General features: G+C 38.2%; 1 protein-coding gene across 2 annotated transcripts in view; it reads right to left on the bottom strand.

Annotated features, from left to right (window-relative positions):
• The window catches only part of ZNRF2 (zinc and ring finger 2), a 60,873-nt gene that overhangs the window by 41,442 nt on the left and 1,557 nt on the right, over positions 1 to 17,874 (bottom strand). The gene's annotated exons all lie outside the window — the stretch shown is intronic.

The raw sequence follows: 17,874 nt of genomic DNA, 5'->3' as shown, positions 1-17,874 counted from the left end.
GGTGTAGACATTGTACCATTCATTGTATTAATCCTATAATCTACAACAACAGTTTCTGGTTCGGAAGACATCTTCGTAGGGCAGTGGGCATGATATAGAAAACTAACAGCTGCCTAATCCTTCAGGGAGTTGCTCCAGCTCTAGGTTGAAAAATGAGTCAATGCTAAACTTGTTCTGTGAATAGAAGACTTCAGCCCCTCACACTGTCTGTCAGCTGCTTTGCAAAAATGTGGTAGGACAGATTGAAATTCTGCTCCTGGTGTAAAACTAGTCCTTCGTTAAACTGTACCAAAACTGTCCAGAATCTGGCCTAAAAGAGAAAAATAGATGCAGTTGTAAGGATTATGCCAGACACATGGGAATAAAATTCTTTTATATCGAGAATACATTTTTGGGTAGAAGTCAACATAAACATGAAGATCATCCTTCTTCACTATTGTGTAAGTAGGACAATTTTTAATTGACACATTCAAAACAACACTGAAAATTAAGCTCTTAATTAAGGAAGGGCGTTCACAGCTAACACAGTTCACACAGTTAACATCTACCCAAAGACTTCCAGAAGAAAAATAAAAACTTCAACTCGTTAACCAGGTTTCTACCTGCAACAAAATTCAGACCAGTTGCACTAAAACTTGAGACTGGACTGCTCTTGGTACACTGTCATCCTCTAGAATGATACAGTGAGAGCTCCAGGGGAAACGGTTAATTTAGGCTATTAAAAACCAAATCAAATGTTTCAGACACATTTGTGTCAATTCAGCATGTTTCTAACCTACAACAGAGGTGGAATTATAAACCCTGCAGTACGTTACTGTTGATCTTGGCCTAGGCTGGTATGTCAAGAAGGTGAGGGTACCATCTAGCAAAATAAAACAGCAAGCCTTCTGGAATCAATTACAAGTACTAAAAGAACAATATAGTATCCTAATTTGTTAGTATTCTGGCAAGAAGCTCCACAAACCTGAATCTTTAAAACCAATTTAAACAAAAATTCTGATCTCAAATGTATTAATATAGACAGCTACAAAGCTGACTTTTTTTTGTAGAGAAATGGCTTGCACACAAGCAATTTATAACAGATACAGGAATGTCTTCCGAAGTACCAGTTATGACAACTTGTATTATCAATTCCTATTCCCACAGGGACAGTTTTACAGAAAAAAAACTAAAGTGAGGCAAGGAAACAAAACCTTGAACTGCTGGCTTTTGTCTTGCACTGGCTAATCTGCTAAAGTAGGCTTTACATTTATTTAACTGTAAATGCACATGGTGGGTTCCATCCCCAACCAAGCAAATATTGTTGCCTAAATGGCTGTGAGGAAAAAAAGACTCCAAGCCAAATTAGGTAGGAGATAAGATAAGGATACAAAGGTTTAATGAGCCCCCAGGCTTTCTGGAATAACCCCCAGCGCGCTCCTGAAATCGAGATGTTCACAGTTTTATAATGATTTTCGCCCAATCCCCGTACTGCCACCACCCAGGTTCTGCCCCCGCCACGCCTCTTGGAAATTGGGTCTGGGGGTGTTTTGGGACCCTCTCTTCTTCATCTTCCTCAGAGCACGTAGTGTCCTTGGAGGCCTTCCAGAACTCTAGGCCTGAAGGTTGTTGGGTCTATGTCTATATCTTCTTGCTCAGGGTTAGGATGTTCTGCCTTGAAAAAGAGACTAAATATGCTAAAGAATTTAGGGAATTGATATGGGAATGAGTAACAAGGGTTTGAGCTGGTGTGTTAAGGGTAAAGGGTAATATTGCTGCTACTCTAAAATCTACTTTTACTACATAACTACTTCTAAGATCTACAAAAATTAAAAAAATCAAGACATCAACAGTCCAAGGTATCAATATGAACAGCATTTCACTCACTGTCCACAATCTCCACGTTTCTGTAACTACCCAGGGAACAAACTGTTCTTATACCAAACCTAAGAAATCAGAACACCAGGGAAATAACTTCTAGACTGTGACTTCAGTAAAAACCTTTGACGTATAAATAAGGTCATATTACATATCATCTTTCAAATGAAGCAGGTTTAAGGGGAAGAAAAAAAAATAATATTGAAAGGTGGAATGCAACCCTGGAAATTACCCAACAACTTGCCACACTTCCCAGATATATGGCAGAGGTCCAACCTAAACAAAGCAAAGTTACCCATGTTAGGGACAAGTGATTTGGAAATTCATCTTTTCCAGGACACAGAGAAAACTCTAACACTAATTTTTGTTAAATGACGGATTTCCATTTTTCCATTTAGAAAATGTACTCCTGCAATTGAAACAGCAAAACCAGTTTATTTTGTTTTCCTCCTGAATTTCACTTTATTTCTTCCAGTAGGGAGGGAGTGCAAGAAATGCATGTGGGTTCCTTTTTTATTTGTTAAGTAGAAACATGAATAAAGTTGCCAATGCGGTATAGGGTATTGTAGTATACCGAAAGATCTTCAGCATAAAAAGGAATTAATATTTACTTAGGATTCCTACCCCTAAGGAAAATCCTGCAAGACATTTGTAAGAAGATAACAGTAAGTAGGAAAAAAAGCACATACTACCTTAAATAAACTGAAGTTAACGATATGAAAAAAAAAACATTCAAAGAGCACAGCTCTTTGCAGCAGATTCATAAAAAGAAAGAAAAAAGGTCACTAAAGTATTTACAAAACTTGTTTTCACACATGAGTCAAAGTATTACTGTGTTTTCCATCTTGTCTTTGAAAGCCATTAAGTGAAATTAATTATTTACATGTTTTGTTCTTTTTCCTCCACATAGAAGATGGATCTTGTCCTGTTACCTCAACATTACTGGATGCAAAACTATCCCTTTTCAAAAGAGTACCACCTTGTAGATTTTATCTTTTTGTCAAGAAAAACTAATGTTATTTCAAAAGGTTAATCTTTGTTATCTTTCAGTGAGCCTCCTACTACTCAAGGCATCTTTCTAATACTAACTCAAATCAGAAGTTCCTCCAGGTTTTAAACATTTAAGATCAAATACTTTAATCACCTCATTTTAAAAAATGGTGTCATAGTGTCAAAGAAAAGTGAACAGACAGTGTGAGAACAGAAAGGATCTGCATAGCTTGCTTTTTCTTTTTCTAGTTCCACTTACTGTAAGGAACCAAGTAGGGAAGTCTAGCTGAAACTACAAGCCTAACAAAATCTCAGCAGAAAACGAGAACTAGCTCCAGAAAGCCCTTAAACCACATGAAAAATAAACAATAGAGATGAAACTAAGAACAAGGAAGCTAGCTTAGCACCATTTTGGAAAGCTGTGACAAGAAATCTAAGATAAAAATGAGCAAACAGGTGAAGACTGAACTTCTGAAACCCAAATAAGACTTCCTTAAAAAAAAAAAGTAACACAGAGGAACTGCAGGCCTATGAGTAAGACTCAGAAAGAATTACAAAGAGCCTTCCAGGGAAGTGTATCTGGTCTACTCTCAAGGCTGTGAAATCTGTTTTCTGTACCACAGGATACTGGGGCAAGTGAGAGTCTATCACAAACTCTTTGTCTTTTTAGTACAGTTCAGTAGCCTAGCCAGAAAGCTTTGGGCCACCATGGTACGCACAATTCTCTAATCGCCGTGGTTTCCCTGCGGGCTGTGGAAGGCCGAGCCCCATTCCCCATTCCCCATTCCCCGGGCGGCGCGAGCACCTGGACGGGAGTGGCCGCGGGACGAGGCTCCGCCTGAGCTGTCCAGGGCGCGGGTGCTGAACAGGTTCTGCCCGGGGAGGGACTCGCCTGGGGTGCCGGCTCCTCCTCTCCGTGGCTTCTACGGAGGGCGTATCCAACCCCGAACAATTTATCCTTGATTACTAGTCTTTTGTTAATCCTGCTATTAAGAGCAGTTAGCCAAATACCACAACAATGACACAAACATATATTAGTACGTGAGGTCTGCCTTCTGCAGCCGGGCCAGAATCAAGCCCTTTCAATGGTTTTTACTCTAGGCCTTTGGGCAAGACTCATGGCTTAAGGGCACAAAGACAAAAATTTCAGTTTGTGTACCAGGACGACGAGGTATACGCAAATGTAAAGAAACCCTGAAATTCCCCTCTGTTTATGCAGCACCAGTGCTGATTTGTATAAACAGTCACAATGGTGCTTTTGTCTCTGTTATGGAAAGGTTTTTCACAGCCGAAACAGCTGCTTTGAGTTTTAAAGAATAATTGCTTCTGGCTTTCTTGTCTATACAAGAAGCAGCAGCTTCAAGTTTACTAGCTAACAGAAACAATAACACTAGATCACTCTCTACACAAGTCTGTTTCTAATGAATTCTCTTACCAATCCATCCTCCTGAATCTGGCTAGGCAGGCAAGCAGGCAGCCACTGACAGAAAAAAGCAACTTAAGTTTTTAAAGAGAGTTACTTTATTGTTAAATGATGTTTTCTTCATTACCATCCTGGTCCTTTTCTGTCAGACACATTTAGCAAACTGGAACTTTCTACAAACCTAACTCAAAGTAGGCAGACAAAAATTTGAGAGATACTAAACTCTAAGAGTGCAATAAGTGCCCTTTCAGTTACATTTCAAAGTTATATGCATCAATGAAATTGTATCTAATAGCTAGAGAGGATCAAGTACAATTAAAAAGGAAAAAAAGAACTCTTCACATTTGTAATGAAGAGCTACCTATTAATAAAAATGCATCAAATGCAAATTTCTGCATTCAAAATTCGGAATCAGTTGTGAAACACTAAGAGTAATTTGTTCATGAGGAATTTCTCCAATGGCAAAATTAGTTGTCAAAATAAAATACCTGAGGAAAACAGATAAACATCATCACTCAGAATGGGCTAGACACAGCTGATCCTGCATTCCAGTGCCAGGAAGGAACTGTTAACCCCCAGGTCTCCTCAAGTGCTAAGAACATTAACAAGGAAGCTTTTGCCCACACATTACTCATTAGGGTTAAATCTGTTCTTGTAATCCCTTTGGGGTAAAATTTTGGGGAAAAAGTCACTGTATGCCTACTAACCTAAAAATAATCTTAAAAATAATTTATAATGTCAAATGGCTTTCCAACACACTCTGTGAGAAAGGAACGTGGAATGTTTAAGTATTACATACAACAATGCCAGTTGTCTCTTTCCTCTATATTTACCTCTCTATGGACTAGTACTTGTGGTGATACTCCTACTCCTCAGTTATTGCCATAGCCTTTACTGACTTTCAGAGATAGGAAAGCACCATTAAAATTTGCTTGCAGTTTGCAGCCTTCTGCACAGGGCTACAAATATAACAATTTAAGGATCTAAATACTGAGAGTACAGAAGGAGCTCCTTTCCTTCAGAAGAGGAAGGAATACTTGTCAGTTATAGATGACAATTCCAGACAAGTGGGATTCTGCTCTTCATGGCAGATATGTGACTGTCCCAAAAGTTCTGCACGTGTAAGATTCATTGACTTGAGTAAAGCTGTCTTCACAGTATTTTAGCTGTACCAGTAGCTTAAAAACAGTGTACCTAGTGCATTTATCATCACTGCCTGAAGGAGCACAAGGCTAAATATGTTAGAGAGAAACTACAGGAGGAAAAATGCAAGAAAAATAAGGTACTGTCTTGAGGCTTTTCTTCCTTTCCTATTCCTATATGAAATTTCACATGTCTGAAACTGAATCACAAGCGTGTAATTTTGTAAATTTACAAATCCTTAAAGCACAAACAGAAAACCAACAGGATTAGAACTCAGTATGTTGACACTTAAGTTCCAGGCTTTAATGCCTTGTGCTATATGTGCAGCATATTTACATAGTTAGATCTTTGGGTAAGCAAGTTTAATCAGTTGTAACTCATCCGTGCTTCAAAATATGCTCATGAAAGTTTACATCACAATTTTCAATATTGGGGAAATGCAAGTTAGAAAAACTGGAGACAAAAAAATACCTAAAAATAGATCACTAAAATAAAGAATTTAATCAAAATGGCCTCTATGATATAGAACTATAGAATTATCTAATTCGTGTGTTTCTCTTCAGTGTTACTCCTCCATTAGTACCACAGGTATATAACAACTAGATAAAACTAGGATAATGCAGTTAAAATCCAAATTGAATATATTACCCCAAATTATGTCTATTAAGTAAAAAAAGAAACAAGTCCAAAATTCAAACACTGTTTTGTCTTTAAGTATGTTTTTAAGATCCAGTTACATCATTATTTCTACACATTTATTTTTGTTTTCAACAGCACTTCAGTTACTAATAAAGGTCTTGCAACTAAGATGACTCATCCACACAAAAAACAGCTTAAGTGCAGGGAAAAGGAAGAAAAAAGGAAAGGGTCTCAATAAGTGACACAAACAGAGCTTTAGTGCCACAGGACTGTAGTTTAAGAGACTGGAAAACAACTGCATCAACACACATATCCATGTATCCTGATTATCTCTAAGTAAGAGTAGTGTAACAGACACCACCATTCCATAGAGACCTTTCCTCCTCCTCTTTCTTGCTTGCTTACAAATTTGGCATCCTTTCCAGAGGATTTCCTGTGAGGGTAACATTTGTTGGGGTGCTTATGGTTTTCACTCATTTTAATTCTGCATTTGTTGATAGCATTTGTTTTTAAACATATTTCAAGGAATGCCAGAAAGCTACAGCTAACAAAGGTTTACAGTTAAGAGTAGGCTGCCATGGGACACAGTGTTAAACAGCTCAGAGATATTGCAAATCCATGATGGGAAAATAAAGAGAAATAGAAACCCTAGAGGTGTATCTTACAATATTTTGCAGCACATTACAGCTAGATACAAGAAGAGACTACTTCTAAGCATTGAAGAGGTTTCCGCAAGTGGACAAATTATGCATCACTCTTGCGTTCTTAACCTGCAAGCTAAGGTACTTGTGGAACAAAACAAGGGGAAAATCAGAATAATCCCCAAATTGCTGTCATCTCATCAGACCAGAACACCTTCAGGCCTCCCATTCTCAGTTCACTACAGTAGAGCTAGTAGGTACGGTAATTTCCAATACTAAAAAAAACCATGTAGCCCACATTCTCCAGTGTATGTTTTCAACACTGGTGAGGCACTGGAACAGGTCACCCAGAGAAACTGTAGATGCCCCATCCCTGTAAGGGTTCAAGGCCAGGTTGGATGGAGCTCTGAGAAACCTGATCTAGTGAAAGGTGCCCCTGTCCATGGTAGGGGGGTTGGAACTCGATGATCTTTAAGGTCTCTTCCAACCAATCGTTCCATGATCCTACATTAATCCAGAACCCTGTTTCTCAGCATAGGTAGCAATCCAGGTGTATCATCAAACCAACAACATGGCTGTGCAGCTTTTCAGACTCAAAAAACCAACAGCATTCAGTATCAATACCAGTCTATACCCTCCATACTACACCTGCCATTTTCATTAGTTAAAGAACAATTTGTGGCATGGCAGAGATGGAAGGAACAACAGAGATTTTCGGATAGCAAAATATGAGAACCAATTCTCCAGTACATTTCAACAGAGGTCCACTTCATTTTTGGATGCTTTTGGCTACTTCTAGCTTTGCTGCCAAGTACATGTTTTTCATCAATAAAATACCAATTCACCTGAGATGGAGGTCAATATCATTAACCTATTATTAATAATCAGGCAACAGCCATACACAAGCAAGTATTTTGCAGAGGAAGATTGATATATTTGTTACAACAAATATAAGGCAAGTCATACTTACCATTGATAAAGGCTATTCAGAGTAGAATTTCTTCCAAGAGTTTAAAGAAATTACAGATATTAATTTCTACTGACTATTCTAAAAGCAAGGACTACAGCTAAGGTCCTGGAAATCTTTTGCTCTGACAGTAAGTAAGTTAAAAGGTCAAATATTGAACAAGTTTTTAAAAGAATGATTTAGCCACTGGTCAAAACTACAGCTAGCCAACCCCTAAAAGAGATAAAACACTGGCCAGAATTCAAAAATTAGAATGCTTTTGAGAATCGCTCCATGCCCTCAGATTCTATGACAGCATAAGTACATGTGGATAGGAAACATTAGCATGTGTGGATAGGAACAATCTTAACATCGCTGTCAGTCCAAGCAGTCTTCAGCAGGCTTAATTCCAGCTCTCTTTTCATAAATTAATAGATTTCCCCAACGTATTAAACAGCTTAACATCAAGAAATTACATCATCCAAGCTTAAAACTCTTTCAAGCATTTCTTCTAAATAAAGCTTTAAAGCAAAATCTTTAAATATATATAAAAGGTTGGTTGCTTGCCCACCTGTAGAGGGAAGTCATATACACCAGCCCAGCCCACTGAAAAGAACTTTTGCCCTCCAGCTCCAAATGTGTTCATCACCTCCTTTTGATTTGGTCAGCTGTGAACACAACTCTGTGCTTTACAACTGGAGGAGATACAAAGGAAGATAACCTGCGCTGAACAAGTCATCCATTTCCCCCACTTGCACAACATAAAGCACATTATTTGCTTTAGCCTTCTTATTTCTTTGCAGCAGAACTAGTCCCATGTTTCCACGGAACATTTCCTCTCCACTCCCTAGTTTTATGCTGTCATTGGATCTTGATCTTATCAAGTGTGTGTAAACTAGTTTATTTTCGTACACAGTTTATTATGCTAGCAATGGAATCTGTATTTTCTCCAAACCAGAAGCTATTTCAGTACTGTATTTTATTTCAATAGCATTCTCAAAATCTTGGTTTTTCACATCCATGGTTACAAAGAAGCTCAGTATCATGCGTCTTTGAAAATGTTATCACTTACAAAACACACAAATTCACAGATATGAGACACTCGGATATAAACTAATCCAAGGCTGAGCTGTAGCAAACACACAATTAAAATGTACTGAAGAGTAACGTATTTCAGCCCTTAAGAAGTGAGGCAATGCCTGAACACTTGTCATCTAGTATCTAAATGTCATTCATCCAGTATGCAAATGTTAGCACTGCCAAATTAGATATTCAAAGGGTGTTTCTTTGATAGCATGCAGCCCTTTTTACATATGTGATTTTCATGCTGGCTTCATTCATGCGCTGTTCTAGTAGACCATTTCTCTTTAGCCAGCAACAGCCTTATTGGCAGTATTGGATGGATGGAAAAGGTATTTTCTTTCTTTACACAGCACTGTAAAAATAAAGAAGGAGTTTTATAATTATGTTTTATTATTTTGGAATTGTAATTCATTAATAGATTACTTAAGCTTTAACAAAAAGTCACATCTTCTTTGCTCTGCTTTGTACTCGGTCAATCAAGCTACTTGTCATTCACTTAGCACTACTCCTGCTATAAAAAGAAAACAAGTATCTATCCACACTGATCTGACTACCTCTAACAACTATACCCACATGGATAAGGGAGCGAAAAAAACCCAAAACAAACATATTCAAATCAGCCCTAATTTACCATTAAGGTTGCAAAATCACAACATTCAAAAATTAAAAAGAAGAAAGTTGCATAGCTGACCCTGTATTTGGGCACTTTACACCTGAACTCAGTCACGCTGCCTTTCAGGAAACTTCCATCACAAACAGCTCTGAAGATGAATCACGATTATCCAGTTTAAAAAACTATAGGGGCCCCGAGCCCACTCTGCACAAGCACAGTACGCCTTCCAGTACTCAGAATGCAAGTGGGTGACTTTAAACTCATTATTCCCAAAGGACAACACCACACACAAGAAAATGGACAGGAAATTCTGAAGTCTGGCATCTTAGGCTAATTCAGTCATCCTTGCTTTAGACTACTCTAGTCATCCTTGCTGATGCAACAAAAACAATGAGAAGAGGACTGCCTCACAGTGCAAGCAGTTAAATGACCACACAGAACTGCATTTTATATTGTCACTGTTCTTAATATTCTGGAGATCATCCATCGTTATCTCTCTAAAATTTGCTTGACTGATAACGCTCCAATCTATCTGGTAGCATCACAGCATTTTCTCAAGACAAGCAAGACTTTTTTTCCCAAACTGGAACTTCAATCCATATTCACACTCAATCCATATTACACCACAGAATAAAGGAGGAGTGATGTTCTTCATTCCACTATAACTAAAGCTTCTAATAGCTGCAGGAAGTCAGGAATTCAAAAGCAACATGATTTTTAGGGAACATCTCAGATTCTTGACAGGGAGATGATCTATTTTGTAAGTTTTCTGAAAGACTACCACCAGATTGGTCCGGATTTCATTATAACAGAAAGTTAAGATTCTCAAAATACTGCCAGTGTGTTCAGGCAATCTGCAGAAAGCACCTCTAAGCAGACTTTTCTTTTGCTGGACACAGAAGACTTCACATCTATTACTGTATGCTCTGGTAGTTTTTATTTTAGCAGTACAGAACCAGAAAAACTGCACTTAGGTTACATTCAGCACAATTCAGCAAAAACCCATCCTTCAATTTTGTGTCAAATTCAATACTAAAAGACAGATGCATCTGTATTTTAATAATTTTTTGCACTGAGTTCTAATAATTTGAAAAACATGGTGCCTTAACTACATTTCAACTCAAAAAATTGTATATACACCTATACTTTAGAGAAAAAAATCCAAGATAATCATAACTAGGCTTCATTTCTCCCCAGAGAACAGCCTTTACATAGGTTCAAGCAATGTGCTAGTAATGACATAGCAAAGGCTGTAATTTAATAGCATTGATAGCATTCCAGATGCTCATTAACTTCCCTATCTAAAAACTCCACCTTCAACTTTTAAAACCATAATGAAAATGCAGTATAAATCAATCTGACACAAGGATTAATCATGGGAGCCCAACTAGGAAGTGTTTTGGAATACCACTAGTTTTAAAAGCCACTTACAGTTAAAATGTTACCAAATAACTGCTTCATACAAATGACACTTCATATGGAAAGCCAAATAAATTGTAACAGCTTGTTTTTTCTTGCCATTATTCTTAGGTGAATTTATTATAAGTTACTAGAAGACACGCATAGTGCATGCCAGATGAGAACTCTGTATTTATAGCACACTAAGTCAGCCAGCAAACAGAATCTACTAAAAATATCCCCGATGGTATGCAGCATACCCACCCTTTTGGGACTCTTCACAGGCTGTGGTGGTCTGATTTTTAGACAGAGCAGACAAGCAAAAAGAAAACACCCAGGTAGGTCAGTTCCTATAGACAACTAAGAGTAATAAAGTCAAATCCCACTCAACACTTGGTATTCTGTTTGGCAGGCAGTCAGACACCCTGAGCCCTATGAGATTTTCCTACGTGCTTCCTCATCTCTCTAGGTCAATACTATTCAATTTCCATGCAGAAAATAGAAGCATGTCCTGAGTGAAAGTGAGAATCAGCCTCATTCTTTCTACGGCTTACCCTCCCACTTTTGCAAGCATCAGGAATTCGAAGCCTACCAAACAACAGACATCAAAGAGATCTGGATACACACCCAGACATCCTTATGAAAGTCACAATGATCATTTACAAAGGAAAGGTGGCCTTGGGAACATAGGCACTTGTTTAGGGATTATATAACCCCAGATAATAGACAGCAAAAACACTTTCCTAGATGCTTAAGAAGTGCTGTTCTGGTTTTACTCAGGTAACTGTGATTTTATACAAATCGTTTTCTTTTGATTGGTAAGATGCATGTCTTTAAAGATACTCCACAATAAAAACTAAGAGCATTCAAAGGTTTCTCACTTTCTTTTCATGGGTTAAACATCTACAAGAAAAGCACGCTCTGCTACCAAAGTAAATGAACACAATCTATAGAAATTACCATACGTCCCTCCTGAAACCAATTAAGCTATTAACGGGCAGTAGACACACTGCAGAAAATATTTCAAAAAAATATAAGATAGGTTGCATACAAATAGCAGGGAAAACCCACCCAAAAATCTCCGTAACGTTATTCAAGACTTAAAAGTTTCCTGCAAGAATAAGACAGCAAATCAAGAACACTGGCATGATCAAGTTTTCCATGAACAGCTGGCAAGAACAGGAGAGGAGAACTTACCCAAACAGATGTGTAGGCAACGTGTTCTAAAAATAGGTTTGAATGTCTAGCAGTGACAAAAGGCTCTCTTTATAAGACAAAGAAATTACTTAGGAGGTTGTTGGAGACTAGTCTCCAATTAAGTGACAAAATATGAAGAGAGACACACTGTCAGAATATCAGGGTAAGATAGGTATTCAGAAGACATTTAAGAGGAAGGCCTTTGTTTGAACTGGCACTGCAAAGTCTCAATCGGGTATTATCACTGCCTTGATAGCCAAAATAAATATTTATGTATGCCATTACAATTAGGTAGTTTCCTTTTCTTCGGATGGTTAACTATTTACATTTCTCCCACAAATGCAGTGATGCTATTTTTCATTATTTGTCTTCTCCTAACCCCTTCCATTTACCATACAGGAAGAGAAAAAAAAAAAAAGCCCTTTAAAGAGCCTCTACCTTAGACCTCAGTCTTCACTGCACCAGGTTCCTTATCACAGAGACCTGTCTCCAACTGAAAGAAATGAAAGACGGCTCCCAGGGGCTTCAGAAGCACTACCAGAAGCTCTAAACAATTCTTTCAGCTCACTTTGTCCAAACACTTAACATTTCAGACTAAAAGCACTCCGCAGACTGAGCTGGAGCAGGCAGCTGGTAGTGTTGGACCTTTCGCTACTTTTTCTTGTCCCCTCTTTAGGAGGGTTTACACCTTTGCTGCCAACCAGGAACTGTGTGCATGCAGGAACAGAAGAGCCCACTAAACACAGGAACAGTGAGACCCTGAGAAGGGATTGGATTTCTCAAACCCTTTTGTCAGAACAGCTCTTCTGAAACCACTTATCAATAGACTTATCCTTGGACTGCCTTCCTAGCACATTGGATTTTTCAATCCGTATTTTGGTTAAGGGAATACCAATACATTTCCAAAACCTCTCATATCTTCAGAGATGGCAAAACCGACTCTTCTCTCTCCTTTGGAGTCAACTCATTGGTATAACTGAATAGAAAATAAGGCACACATTTTTCTCTTCCCTCTCCAGCTATGTGGTTGGAAAGTTATGTGTATGCATACAGACATGTTTGTGTTTCTCTCGGCTTTCAGACTGGCCTCTATTTTAACCTTATGCAATCAGCACAATTCAGCCAGCCTCTAATTCTTCCAAAGTGGACAAACATGGATATGATGGTGTTTCACTGGTGCAGCCAAGTGAATAGAAACAAGTCAAAACACCAAAGAAGTGACAGCTCCCTCAATTTACTGTTTTGCACCTTGTAAGACCTATGAAGTACAACAGCAAAACTACCTCAAAATGCACATGGGATGATTTTTTTTTTTGTGTGTGTTCACAACAGCAAATAGAAATGTTATCATACCCTTAAAAAAGGGCGGAATTTGTTATAGCTTTCATTAGACTAAATCTCTTTCCTCATTCTGAATGGCTAGGAAGCAATTTAGAAAAATATATCAAAGATTCAGTGGCCTTCCTCAAAAGCAAAAAAAAAATTCCAACTGCCAGGAAAAGAAGGTACATCTAGTGGTACCAAGGCATACAGGCTGAAACTATAACAGCAAGTTTCACTGCTTCCAACGTGATTCACACAGACAGGCTATCCCAACAGTCTCGCTGCAAGGCACGCTTCACAGCACTTCTCCCAGTTCAGGGGGTGAAAACCTCAGAGCTACTCCAACCCCTTTGGCTGGTAAAACGGGAGCAGCGTTGAAGTTCGAATTGTTTAAAAGTTTCATGATTTCTCAAAGCAATAGTACTTGGGTCATGCTGAAAGAGAAGGGCAAGAAAGTGAGCAAAAGATAGCCATACTCTCCAAAAAAAGGTGTGGGAAACCTGTGGGAAGAGAACCTTAAGAACATATCTAAATGCATCATGTAACTAAACAGATCTGATGGGAAACAAAACAAGATGTGGCTTAGTCAGTTTGAGAGATGTTTGAAAAACTTCTTTTCCGAGAATTCACATCATTCTTCTACTGATTCCTGCTTCCCACAATCCAGCTAGGAATTCAGGTTATAACCTGAGGCTTTCATAACTTTTTTTTATAGAATGAAGAATTGATTCATTACTTCTACCAGCTATTATTACAAACAGATGCTACTATAAAATACCTATAAGGTTGTACCCATACTACGCTACGTACATTCAGTAGCTAGTGATAAATCCTGCACTGTAAAGTATTCCATAAAAAAATGTCTGACCATTATTTGGCTTAAGAAGAATGTAACAAACTTCCTTCTCCTAATAAAGTAGAACACATGCAACCTAATTTCCAAATTATGACTCCAGATCTTGGCGTATGCCTGAAAGCTGTTAACAGTTCTATCTGACAACACTATATATATTAAAACCTGTCTATAAATACATGATATAAAATTGTATATGACTGTATACAACACGATCTGATATTCTGTATAATATTCGTACACTCTCTGCTCAATCAACTTGAATAATGAACTGATGTGGAAATTAAAAAACTCAGTGTGAATTTCTGCTACCTTCAGTTGAATTTTTATATATTATTCCCTAAGATACTCTTCAGACAAAAAAAAAAAAGTTTCAAGTTTTTGTTGTATTATTACAACATTCCCAAGAGCAGCTTTAAATTTGAACACCAAAAGGATATTTTTTCTAGATGTTTTTATCAAGAATTCTCCCAGTTATGACCCCCCAGAAACAGGAACACAAACAAGAAGCAGGTTCTGAAGAGCTGTCAACATATTAAGTGACAGAAGTAACACATCAGCAGTTACCCAAAACCAAAAAAAATTCCAAAAGACCATCCATTTTTAGCTGAACCAATTGCTGCAAGGATCTTGGACAAAAACAAGGCATATTGTAACTACAGCAGTAGCTTTGCTGCAGTGCTTACACTGTACACACCACTACGTAATGCCTAAAAACACAGTGGAAAAACCAACTGTGGATCTCAGGGTCAACTCTTCTACACACTGTTCAAAACAGAAGGTAAGAATATTTACTTTGGGGAAGTCCCATTCACTGAGGCATAGAGAAGGGAAAATACTGGTCAAAATTCATGATAAGTGTTATCACCTTAAAGGAAGCTGGAACCCGGTATACTGTGCTTCAAGAAAGCTCTTGAATGTCACGCACAGGTTTGGCCCCTGCATTTGGGAGTGCCATAAGATCTTATGGAATTTGGGTCTCACTCTACTTAATGCTCTAAGCCTACTTCAGGCATGCTCACAGCACAAAGCTAAACACGCATATATTTGTTTTGTGAGACCAAGGCCCCTAATTCCTGAGTGAATTGAACTCTCTCTGAGATGAGGCATAAAATCACAGAGCAGTATTTACTCCAATATATGTTGTTCATAAAAGTGCACTAGCCTGAGGCCAGACAGGAACACGAGACCTTCACAGTCAGGAAAGGTTTTTATTACTACAGTTCCTGTTAAAGGAACATAGACAATAACTGAACATACTTTCCAATACATTGACATAATTTTTATATTTTCATTCAAATGGCATATTAACAAGCATAGCATGAATTTAAGTATGTTACATCAGAGGGTTAGTATTTATACATTATTTCAGCATGCAAAACAGCTCAGTAAAAGTGACAATAGAGTGTAATTTACTAATGGCAAATTAATGACAGTAATTTAACAAATGCAACACCCACGTGTTACTGACTGATGAAGCCAAGCATCTCCATACATAACTGGAGATTCAGTTCAACTTACAGAAGTTATTCTTGTTCTTTTTTATTTTAATTCTCCTAGAACTGCTATGCAAATCCTCAAAATTAATTTTGGCGGTTTTCAGGATAAAAAGAAACAATTCAGCTAATTTGCAAGTTACAAAACAAGGGAGGGGACTTCAGGTATGCTTATGATACACAAGATAAATGCCAGACACCACACCTAGACAAGCTTGAGCTAGTTACCATTAGGACAAAAACAATGCTTCAAGTTATTTTTCACCATGCTGATGCTACTAATGTATGAGGTCCAGTGGGGCTACTTGCTCCAAGCATCCAGTTCTTACAAGGATTCAAGAAAGCACAAAGCACGCAGCTAAATAAGGATGACAACACTGAGTGTGATGTGGAGTAATGCATCACTGATATCACAAAATATTTAAATTGAAAAAATGAATAATGTTTTAAGTGAGTCCTTCTTCATAGGTGTTGCACTGTTATATGATTCAACAGTTATTCATCCCAGTAAGATATACCGAAATTTGCAATGAAGAAGTAGATTTGTGACCATCTTGTGACCACATAAGGGCAGTGTATCTTGAAACTTGCTATTCACGCTCTTCACATATGGCAGTCCTTATTTATTAGTGAATAGATAAAAAGAGTGTACACCCCTCCCGGCACCTTTCCTGCACTGGTAGAATCAACGAGCTTTGCATCATTTCGGCCTCTATACTCCTTTAATATAACAATTTCAGAGATTTGCAAAGGACAAAATACACTGTAGTACAGCAATTAAAAAAATAGCATTGGCCATAGAAAAGATCAAATTCAGAGTTACTTTGAAGAGACCTTCCTGCATCTGAATAAAACTCTCCATGTTAATGATCCTCATCATTTACATTTAATCCACTCCCTCCTGGCAGCAAGTCAGGTTGCAATATAATGTTTAAGCCAGGAGAGAAAAAAGTTCCACCTTTGAGCAACAATTGGCTACACATCCTAATAATTCCCTTTTGCTTAGCCCGAGCTGCACAACGCTCCATGATAGGGCATCCTTTCATCACCAAGAGAAAGGCATGCACCTTATTCCTCCTCAAGCTACCTTGACGGTGTAATGAGCATCCTTGCAACAAAGCACTGCTACTGAGCAGCTTAGCACTATGGTAATAGTAACGTGTACTTTCTAAAGAGAAAATATTATTATAATAGGGTTTGACAGCTTTCTGTTAAGGTTTGACCACTGGGATGAGGCAGCTTTAGAAATACAAGTAACAGCTATGTGTCTCGAAATCAACACGCCGACGAGAGGCGGCAGGCCACGTGACTCAAACCTCACATACCCCGCGAGGGTCGGACCCCAGACAGCTCTGCTTTGGCTAAAAACTGGTTGAATTACAAAAAAACCAAACAAACAAAACAAACAAACAAAAAAAAACCACCAAAAAAACCCCAACCAAACAAAAAAACAAACACAAGAAAACCAACCTCCTACAAATACTATTCACAAATCGATCAACAAGAGCACACAAACATAGGAATTTTACATTAGTTTCTTCTTTCCCTTCCCCCCCAAAAAAGCATTTGGGGAAGTCCGTTAGTATTTAGAAAGGTTAAAATAGATGTGTGCACATATGAATTCTCGATTAAATGCACCTATTAGAAAAATCAACTTGCATATTAACGTGACCTATGCGAGCAAGGACCTTTAGAATAAGCAGTACTGAAAGGAGTCATCAACTTTGAAAGCAGCTGGCAACTAACAAGAAGATTTTTAACTTCAAGGTTAAGAACACGGGCAGCAAAATGGTCATCCTATATAGCCCAATTCATCTCGGTATCGCAGGAGAGACAAAAAACTACTACTTGCTCCACGTTTAATATGCTTTTAAAGGGCCTCAGCTTCTCGGTTATTTCAGAGTTTAGCCGAATGTTTCTCATGCCTCGAGAGCACATGTGCCCATCCTCAAGGCTACAGCGTACCGGTGCTGCAAGCCTGTACTCCAGCGGCACGGGCAGCTATCTGGCTCTACTCATCTCTTGCGGGGGGAATAAACAAGGAAACTTATTTTAACTTCGGTTTTTCTTTATCGACTTTCTAAACAGGGAACACGAGAACTCAGAGAGAGGAACAAGCATCAGCCACACGTTAATCAGTACCTAAAGAGGAGTTTGGTCCGATTTTAGAATAAACGGCAGAGACACATGATCCAATTAAATTCCAATTATGTAAGTAGTAGGAAAGAGTATTTACACAGGCACTGATTACAGCTATTAGAGTCTAAAGTCG

This window comes from Empidonax traillii, unplaced genomic scaffold, assembly GCF_003031625.1.
Source record: "Empidonax traillii isolate 1590-97213 ecotype Southwest subspecies unplaced genomic scaffold, ASM303162v1 scaffold19:size3308961, whole genome shotgun sequence".
Lineage (NCBI taxonomy): Eukaryota > Metazoa > Chordata > Aves > Passeriformes > Tyrannidae > Empidonax > Empidonax traillii.
The sequence above is the reverse complement of the archived record's forward strand: the minus strand, read 5'-3'. Positions and strand labels throughout refer to the sequence as shown.